We start from the raw sequence: 10,801 nt of genomic DNA, 5'->3' as shown, positions 1-10,801 counted from the left end.
TTCTATTTATTTTGTGTTTTATGCTTCTGGCGTTGACTTCTAAGGCCCTACCTATTCGATCTGGCGGAGCAACACTCTACAGTGAAGCCTAGGTTGCTCGGAACGTAGAAATGTCCATTACCTTCACACTGTTTGCAATAATTCATTTTATACGATGACAAAGCTGTTGTATTTATATTGTATTTTATGCTTCTGGCGTTGACTTCTAAGGCCTTATCTCTTCGATTTGGTGGAGCAACGCCTCAGAGTTAAGCCTACGTTGCCCGGAACGTAGAAATGACCATTACTTTCACAATGTATGCAATTATTCATTTTATACAATGGAAAAACTGTTGTACTTATATTGCATTTTATTATTCTGGCGTTGACTTCTTAGGCCCTAACTATTCGATCTGGTGGAACAACGCCCTAGAGTGAAGCCTGCGATGCCCGGAACGTAGAAATGATCATTACCTTCACGCTTGTTGCAATTATTCCTGTTATAAGATGAAAAAACTGTTGTATTTTTATTGCATTTTTTGCTTCAGGCGTTGACTTGTAAGATCGTAGCTATGCGATGTGGTGGAGCAACGCCCTAGAGTGACGCCTAGGTTGCCTGGAACGTGAGAAATGACCATTACTTTCACAATGTATGCAATTATTCGTTTTATACGATGGAAAAGCTGTTCTACTTATATTGCATTTTATTCTTCTGCCGTTGACTTCTAAGGCCCTAACTATTCGATCTGGTGGAGCAACGGCCTAGAGTGAAGCCGCGGTTGCCCGGAACGTAGAAATGACCATAATTTTCACACTGGAAACCATTATTCATTTTATACGTGGAACAGCTGTTCTATTTATTTTGTATTTTATGCATCGGACGTTGACTTCTATGGCCCCACCTATTCGATCTGGTGGAGCAACACCCTACAGTGAAGCCTAGTTTGTCCGGAACGTAGATATGACCATAACCTTCACACAGGTTGCAATTATTCGTTTTATACGATTGAAAGACTGTTGTATTTATTTTGTAGTTTATGCTTCTGGCGTTGAATTCCAAGGCCCTAACACTTCGACCTGGTGGAGCAGTGCCTCAGAGTTAAGTCTAGGATGCCCGAAACGTCGAAATGATCGTTACTTTCACACGGGTTGCAATTATTCATGCTATACGATGGAAGACCTGTTGTATTTTTATTGTATTTTATGCTTCTGGCGCTGACTTCTAAGGTCCGAGCTACTCGATCTCGTGGGGCAACGTCCAAGAGTGAAGCCTATGTTGCCCGGAACGTAGAAATGACCATAACCTTCACACTGGTTGCAATTATTCGTTTTATACGATGGAAAAGCTGTTGTATTTATATCGTATTTTATGCTGCTGGCGTTGACTTCTTAGGCCCTAACTATTCGATCTGGTGGAGCACAGCCCTGGAGTGAAACCTGGATTGCCCGGAACGTAGAAATGACCATTACTTTTACAATGTTTGCAACTATTCATTTTATACGATGGAAAAACTGTTGTACTTATATTGTATTTTATTCTTATGGCGTTGAATTCTAAGTCCCTAGCTATTACATCTCGTGGAACAACGCCCTACGGTAAAGCCCAGGTTGCGCGGAACGTAGAAATGACCATAACTTTCACACTGGTATCAATTTTTCGTTTTATACGATGGAAAAACTGTTTTATTTATTTTGTATTTTATGCTTTGAGCGCTGACTTCTAAGGCCCTAACTATTCGATCTGGTGGAGCAACGCCCTAGGGTGAAGCCTAGGTTGCCCGGAACGTAGAAATGACCATAACTTTCACACTGGTTGCTATCATTCGATTTATACGATGGAAAAACTGTTATATTTACATTGTATTTTATACTTCTGGCGTTGACTTCTTAGGCCCTAACTGTTCGATCTGGTGGAACAACGCCCTAGAGTGAAGCCTAGGTTATCCGGAACGTAGAAATGACCAGTACATTCACACTGGTTGCAGTTATTCCTGTAAAACGCTGGAAAAACTGTTGGATCTTTATGGTATTTTAAGCTTCTGGCGTTGACTTCTAAGGCCCTAACTATTCGATCTGGTGGAGCAACGCCCTAGGGTGAAGCCTAGGTTGGCCGGAATGTAGAAATGACCATAACTTTCACACTGGTTGCAAGTATTCATTTTATACGATGGAAAAACTGTTGTACTTATATTGTATTTTATTCTTATGGCGTTGAATTCTAAGTCCCTAGCTATTCCATCTCGTGGAGCAACGCCCTAGGGTAAAGCCCAGGTTGCGCGGAACGTAGAAATGACCATAACTTTCACACTGGTAGCAATTATTCGTTTTATACAATGGTAAAACTGTTTTATTTATTTTGTATTTTTTGCTTCGGGCGTTGACTTCTAAGGCCCTAACTATACGATCTGGTGGAGCAACGCCCTAGAGTGAAGCCTAGGTTGCCCGGTACGTAGAAATGACCATCACTATCAAACTGGTTGCAGTTATTCGTTTTATACAATGGAACAACTGTTCTATTTATTTTGTATGTTATGCTTCGGGCGTTGACTTCTAAGGCCTTAACTATTCGATGTGGTGGAGCAACGTCCTAGAGTGAAGCCTAGGTTGGCCGGAATGTAGAAATGACCATAACTTGCACACTGGTTGCAAGTATTCATTTTATACGATGGAAAAACTGTTGTACTTATATTGTATTTTATTCTTATGGCGTTGAATTCTAAGTCCCTAGCTATTCCATCTCGTGGAGCAACGCCCTAGGGTAAAGCCCAGGTTGCGCGGAACGTAGAAATGACCATAACTTTCACACTGGTAGCAATTATTCGTTTTATACAATGGAAAAACTGTTTTATTTATTTTGTATTTTTTGCTTCGGGCGTTGACTTCTAAGGCCCTAACTATACGATCTGGTGGAGCAACGCCCTAGAGTGAAGCCTAGGTTGCCCGGTACGTAGAAATGACCATCACTATCAAACTGGTTGCAGTTATTCGTTTTATACAATGGAACAACTGTTCTATTTATTTTGTATGTTATGCTTCGGGCGTTGACTTCTAAGGCCTTAACTATTCGATCTGGTGGAGCAACGTCCTAGAGTGAAGCCTAGGTTGCCCGGAACGTGGAAATGACCATATCTTTCACACTGGTAGAAATTGTTCGTTTTATACATGGAAAAACTGTTCTATTTATTTTGTATTTTATGCTTCTGGCGTTGACTTCTAAGGCCCTACCTATTTGATCTGGCGGAGCAACACCCTACAGTGAAGCCTAGGTTGCTCGGAACGTAGAAATGACCATTACTTTCGCACTGTTTGCTAATATACATTATATACGATGGAAAGGCTGTTGTATTTATATTGTATTTTATGCTTCTGGCGTTGACTTCTTAGGCCCTAACTATTTAACCTCGTGGAGCACCGCACTAGAGTGAAGAGTAGCTTGCCCGGAACGTAGAACATACCATTACCTTCACACTGGTTGCAATTATTCCTGTTATACGATGGAAAAACTGTTGCATCTTTATTGTGTTTTATGCTTCTGGCGTTGACTTCTTAGGCCCTAACCATTCGATCTGGTGGAACAACGCCCTGGAGTGAAGCCTAGGTTGCCCGGAACGTAGAAATGACCATAACTTTCACACTGGTAGCTATTATTCGTTTTATAAATGGAAAAACTGTTCTATTTATTTTGTATTTTATGCTTCTGGCGTTGACTTCTAAGGCCCTACCTATCAGGTCTGGCGGAGCAACGACCTCGAGTGAAGCATAGGTTGCCCGGAACGTAGAAATGACCATTACTTTCACAATGTATGCAATTATTCATTTTATACAATGGAAAAACTGTTGTACTTATATTGCATTTTATTATTCTGGCGTTGACTTCTTAGGCCCTAACTATTCGATCTGGTGGAACAACGCCCTAGAGTGAAGCCTGCGATGCCAGGAACGTAGAAATGATCATTACCTTCACGCTTGTTGCAATTATTCCTGTTATAAGATGAAAAAACTGTTGTATTTTTATTGCATTTTTTGCTTCAGGCGTTGTCTTCTAAGATCGTAGCTATTCGATGTGGTGGAGCAACGCCCTAGAGTGACGCCTAGGTTGCCTGGAACGTAGAAATGACCATTACTTTCACAATGTATGCAATTATTCATTTTATACGATGGAAAAACTGTTCTACTTATATTGCATTTTATTCTTCTGCCGTTGACTTCTAAGGCCCTAACTATTCGATCTGGTGGAGCAACGGCCTAGAGTGAAGCCGCGGTTGCCCGGAACGTAGAAATGACCATAATTTTCACACTGGAAACCATTATTCATTTTATACGTGGAACAGCTGTTCTATTTATTTTGTATTTTATGCATCGGGCGTTGACTTCTATGGCCCCACCTATTCGATCTGGTGGAGCAACACCCTACAGTGAAGCCTAGTTTGTCCGGAACGTAGATATGACCATAACCTTCACACTGGTTGCAATTATTCGTTTTATACGATGGAAAAGCTGTTGTATTTATATCGTATTTTATGCTGCTGGCGTTGACTTCTTAGGCCCTAACTATTCCATCTGGTGGAGCAACGCCCTAGGGTGAAGCCTAGGTTGCCCGGAACGTAGAAATGACCATTACCTTCACGCTGGTTGCAATTATTCCTGTTATACGATGGAAAAGCTGTTGCATCTTTATTGTATTTTATGCTTCTGCCGTTGAATTCCTAGGCCCCAACTATTCGATCTGGTGGAGCAACGTCCTAGAGTGAAGCCTAGGTTGCCCGGAACGTGGAAATGACCATAACTTTCACACTGGTAGCAATTATTCGTTTTATACATAGAAAAACTGTTCTATTTATTTTGTGTTTTATGCTTCTGGCGTTGACTTCTAAGGCCCTACCTATTCGATCTGGCGGAGCAACACTCTACAGTGAAGCCTAGGTTGCTCGGAACGTAGAAATGTCCATTACCTTCACACTGTTTGCAATAATTCATTTTATACGATGACAAAGCTGTTGTATTTATATTGTATTTTATGCTTCTGGCGTTGACTTCTAAGGCCTTATCTCTTCGATTTGGTGGAGCAACGCCTCAGAGTTAAGCCTACGTTGCCCGGAACGTAGAAATGACCATTACTTTCACAATGTATGCAATTATTCATTTTATACAATGGAAAAACTGTTGTACTTATATTGCATTTTATTATTCTGGCGTTGACTTCTTAGGCCCTAACTATTCGATCTGGTGGAACAACGCCCTAGAGTGAAGCCTGCGATGCCCGGAACGTAGAAATGATCATTACCTTCACGCTTGTTGCAATTATTCCTGTTATAAGATGAAAAAACTGTTGTATTTTTATTGCATTTTTTGCTTCAGGCGTTGACTTGTAAGATCGTAGCTATGCGATGTGGTGGAGCAACGCCCTAGAGTGACGCCTAGGTTGCCTGGAACGTGAGAAATGACCATTACTTTCACAATGTATGCAATTATTCGTTTTATACGATGGAAAAGCTGTTCTACTTATATTGCATTTTATTCTTCTGCCGTTGACTTCTAAGGCCCTAACTATTCGATCTGGTGGAGCAACGGCCTAGAGTGAAGCCGCGGTTGCCCGGAACGTAGAAATGACCATAATTTTCACACTGGAAACCATTATTCATTTTATACGTGGAACAGCTGTTCTATTTATTTTGTATTTTATGCATCGGACGTTGACTTCTATGGCCCCACCTATTCGATCTGGTGGAGCAACACCCTACAGTGAAGCCTAGTTTGTCCGGAACGTAGATATGACCATAACCTTCACACAGGTTGCAATTATTCGTTTTATACGATTGAAAGACTGTTGTATTTATTTTGTAGTTTATGCTTCTGGCGTTGAATTCCAAGGCCCTAACACTTCGACCTGGTGGAGCAGTGCCTCAGAGTTAAGTCTAGGATGCCCGAAACGTCGAAATGATCGTTACTTTCACACGGGTTGCAATTATTCATGCTATACGATGGAAGACCTGTTGTATTTTTATTGTATTTTATGCTTCTGGCGCTGACTTCTAAGGTCCGAGCTACTCGATCTCGTGGGGCAACGTCCAAGAGTGAAGCCTATGTTGCCCGGAACGTAGAAATGACCATAACCTTCACACTGGTTGCAATTATTCGTTTTATACGATGGAAAAGCTGTTGTATTTATATCGTATTTTATGCTGCTGGCGTTGACTTCTTAGGCCCTAACTATTCCATCTGGTGGAGCAACGCCCTAGGGTAAAGCCTAGGTTGCCCGGAACGTAGAAATGACCAATACCTTCACGCTGGTTGCAATTATTCCTGTTATACGATGGAAAAACTGTTGCATCTTTATTGTATTTTATGCTTCTGCCGTTGAATTCTTAGGCCCCAACTATTCTATCTGGTGGAGCAACGTCCTAGAGTGAAGCCTAGGTTGCCCGGAACGTAGAAATGACCATAACTTTCACACTGGTTACCATTATTCGTTTTATACATGGAAAAGCTGTTCTATTTATTTTGTATTTTATGGTTCGGGCGTTGACTTCTAAGGCCCTAGCTATTCGATCTGGTGGAGCAACGGCCTAGAGTGAAGCCTAGGTTGCCCGGAACGTAGAAATGACCATAACTTTCACAATGGTTGCCATTTTTCGATTTATACGATGGAAAATCTGTTGTATCTATATCGTATTTTATGCTTCTGGCGTTGACATCTTAGGCCCCAACTATTCCATCTGGTGGAACAACGCCCTATGGTGAAGCCTAGGTTGCCCGGAACGTGGAAATGATCATAACTTTCACACTGGAAACAATTATTCGTTTTATACATGGAACAGCTGTTCTATTTATTTTGTATTTTTTGCTTCGGGCGTTGACTTCTAAGGCCCTAACTATACGATCTGGTGGAGCAACGCCCTAGAGTGAAGCCTAGGTTGCCCGGTACGTAGAAATGACCATCACTATCAAACTGGTTGCAGTTATTCGTTTTATACAATGGAACAACTGTTCTATTTATTTTGTATGTTATGCTTCGGGCGTTGACTTCTAAGGCCTTAACTATTCGATGTGGTGGAGCAACGTCCTAGAGTGAAGCCTAGGTTGGCCGGAATGTAGAAATGACCATAACTTGCACACTGGTTGCAAGTATTCATTTTATACGATGGAAAAACTGTTGTACTTATATTGTATTTTATTCTTATGGCGTTGAATTCTAAGTCCCTAGCTATTCCATCTCGTGGAGCAACGCCCTAGGGTAAAGCCCAGGTTGCGCGGAACGTAGAAATGACCATAACTTTCACACTGGTAGCAATTATTCGTTTTATACAATGGAAAAACTGTTTTATTTATTTTGTATTTTTTGCTTCGGGCGTTGACTTCTAAGGCCCTAACTATACGATCTGGTGGAGCAACGCCCTAGAGTGAAGCCTAGGTTGCCCGGTACGTAGAAATGACCATCACTATCAAACTGGTTGCAGTTATTCGTTTTATACAATGGAACAACTGTTCTATTTATTTTGTATGTTATGCTTCGGGCGTTGACTTCTAAGGCCTTAACTATTCGATCTGGTGGAGCAACGTCCTAGAGTGAAGCCTAGGTTGCCCGGAACGTTGAAATGACCATAACTTTCACACTGGTAGCAATTATTCGTTTTATACATGGAAAAACTGTTCTATTTATTTTGTATTTTATGCTTCTGGCGTTGACTTCTAAGGCCCTACCTATTTGATCTGGCGGAGCAACACCCTACAGTGAAGCCTAGGTTGCTCGGAACGTAGAAATGACCATTACCTTCACACTGTTTGCAATAATTCATTTTATACGATGGCAAAGCTGTTGTATTTATATTGTATTTTATGCCTCTGGCGTTGACTTCTAAGGCCTTATCTCTTCGATTTGGTGGAGCAACGCCTCAGAGTTAAGCCTAGGATGCCCGAAACGTCGAAATGGTCATTACTTTCGCACTGGTTGCAGTTATTCATGCTATACGATGGAAAATCAGTTGCATTTTTATTGTATTTTATGCTTCGGGCGTTAGGTTCTAAGGCTGTAGCTTTTAGCTGTGGTGGAGCAACGCCGTAGAGTGACGCCTAGGTTGCCCGGCACGTAGAAATGACCATTACTTTCACAATGTTTGCAGTTATTCATTTTATACGATGGTAATCTGTTGTACTTATATTGCATTTTATTCTTCTGGCGTTGACTTCTTAGGCCCTAACTATTCGATCTGGTGGAACAACGCTCTAGAGTGAAGCCTAGGCTGCCAGGAACGTAGAAATGACCATTACTTTCGCACTGTTTGCTAATATACATTATATACGATGGAAAGGCTGTTGTATTTATATTGTATTTTATGCTTCTGGCGTTGACTTCTTAGGCCCTAACTATTTAACCTCGTGGAGCACCGCACTAGAGTGAAGAGTAGCTTGCCCGGAACGTAGAACATACCATTACCTTCACACTGGTTGCAATTATTCCTGTTATACGATGGAAAAACTGTTGCATCTTTATTGTGTTTTATGCTTCTGGCGTTGACTTCTTAGGCCCTAACCATTCGATCTGGTGGAACAACGCCCTGGAGTGAAGCCTAGGTTGCCCGGAACGTAGAAATGACCATAACTTTCACACTGGTAGCTATTATTCGTTTTATAAATGGAAAAACTGTTCTATTTATTTTGTATTTTATGCTTCTGGCGTTGACTTCTAAGGCCCTACCTATCAGATCTGGCGGAGCAACGACCTCGAGTGAAGCATAGGTTGCCCGGAACGTAGAAATGACCATAACTTCACACTGGTTGCTATTATTCGTTTTATACGATGAAAAAACTGTTATATTTATATTGCATTTTATGCTTCTGGCGTTGACTTCTTAGGCCCTAACTATTCGATCTGGTGGAACAACGCCCTAGAGAGAAGCCTGCGATGCCCGGAACGTAGAAATGATCATTACCTTCACGCTTGTTGCAATTATTCCTGTTATACGATGAAAAAACTGTTGTATTTTTATTGCATTTTTTCCTTTAGGCGTTGACTTCTAAGTCCGTAGCTATTCGATGTGGTGGAGCAACGCCCTAGAGTGACGCCTAGGTTGCCCGGAACGTAGAAATGACCATTACTTTCACAATGTATGCAATTATTCATTTTATACAATGGAAAAACTGTTGTACTTATATTGCATTTTATTATTCTGGCGTTGACTTCTTAGGCCCTAACTATTCGATCTGGTGGAACAACGCCCTAGAGTGAAGCCTGCGATGCCAGGAACGTAGAAATGATCATTACCTTCACGCTTGTTGCAATTATTCCTGTTATAAGATGAAAAAACTGTTGTATTTTTATTGCATTTTTTGCTTCAGGCGTTGTCTTCTAAGATCGTAGCTATTCGATGTGGTGGAGCAACGCCCTAGAGTGACGCCTAGGTTGCCTGGAACGTAGAAATGACCATTACTTTCACAATGTATGCAATTATTCATTTTATACGATGGAAAAACTGTTCTACTTATATTGCATTTTATTCTTCTGCCGTTGACTTCTAAGGCCCTAACTATTCGATCTGGTGGAGCAACGGCCTAGAGTGAAGCCGCGGTTGCCCGGAACGTAGAAATGACCATAATTTTCACACTGGAAACCATTATTCATTTTATACGTGGAACAGCTGTTCTATTTATTTTGTATTTTATGCATCGGGCGTTGACTTCTATGGCCCCACCTATTCGATCTGGTGGAGCAACACCCTACAGTGAAGCCTAGTTTGTCCGGAACGTAGATATGACCATAACCTTCACACTGGTTGCAATTATTCGTTTTATACGATGGAAAAGCTGTTGTATTTATATCGTATTTTATGCTGCTGGCGTTGACTTCTTAGGCCCTAACTATTCCATCTGGTGGAGCAACGCCCTAGGGTGAAGCCTAGGTTGCCCGGAACGTAGAAATGACCATTACCTTCACGCTGGTTGCAATTATTCCTGTTATACGATGGAAAAGCTGTTGCATCTTTATTGTATTTTATGCTTCTGCCGTTGAATTCTTAGGCCCCAACTATTCGATCTGGTGGAGCAACGTCCTAGAGTGAAGCCTAGGTTGCCCGGAACGTGGAAATGACCATAACTTTCACACTGGTAGCAATTATTCGTTTTATACATAGAAAAACTGTTCTATTTATTTTGTGTTTTATGCTTCTGGCGTTGACTTCTAAGGCCCTACCTATTCGATCTGGCGGAGCAACACTCTACAGTGAAGCCTAGGTTGCTCGGAACGTAGAAATGACCATTACCTTCACACTGTTTGCAATAATTCATTTTATACGATGACAAAGCTGTTGTATTTATATTGTATTTTATGCTTCTGGCGTTGACTTCTAAGGCCTTATCTCTTCGATTTGGTGGAGCAACGCCTCAGAGTTAAGCCTACGTTGCCCGGAACGTAGAAATGACCATTACTTTCACAATGTATGCAATTATTCATTTTATACAATGGAAAAACTGTTGTACTTATATTGCATTTTATTATTCTGGCGTTGACTTCTTAGGCCCTAACTATTCGATCTGGTGGAACAACGCCCTAGAGTGAAGCCTGCGATGCCCGGAACGTAGAAATGATCATTACCTTCACGCTTGTTGCAATTATTCCTGTTATAAGATGAAAAAACTGTTGTATTTTTATTGCATTTTTTGCTTCAGGCGTTGACTTCTAAGATCGTAGCTATGCGATGTGGTGGAGCAACGCCCTAGAGTGACGCCTAGGTTGCCTGGAACGTGAGAAATGACCATTACTTTCACAATGTATGCAATTATTCGTTTTATACGATGGAAAAACTGTTCTACTTATATTGCATTTTAT

Source organism: Calliopsis andreniformis, unplaced genomic scaffold, assembly GCF_051401765.1.
Source record: "Calliopsis andreniformis isolate RMS-2024a unplaced genomic scaffold, iyCalAndr_principal scaffold0017, whole genome shotgun sequence".
NCBI classification, from domain to species: Eukaryota; Metazoa; Arthropoda; class Insecta; order Hymenoptera; family Andrenidae; genus Calliopsis; species Calliopsis andreniformis.
Note: the sequence above shows the minus strand (reverse complement) of the source record.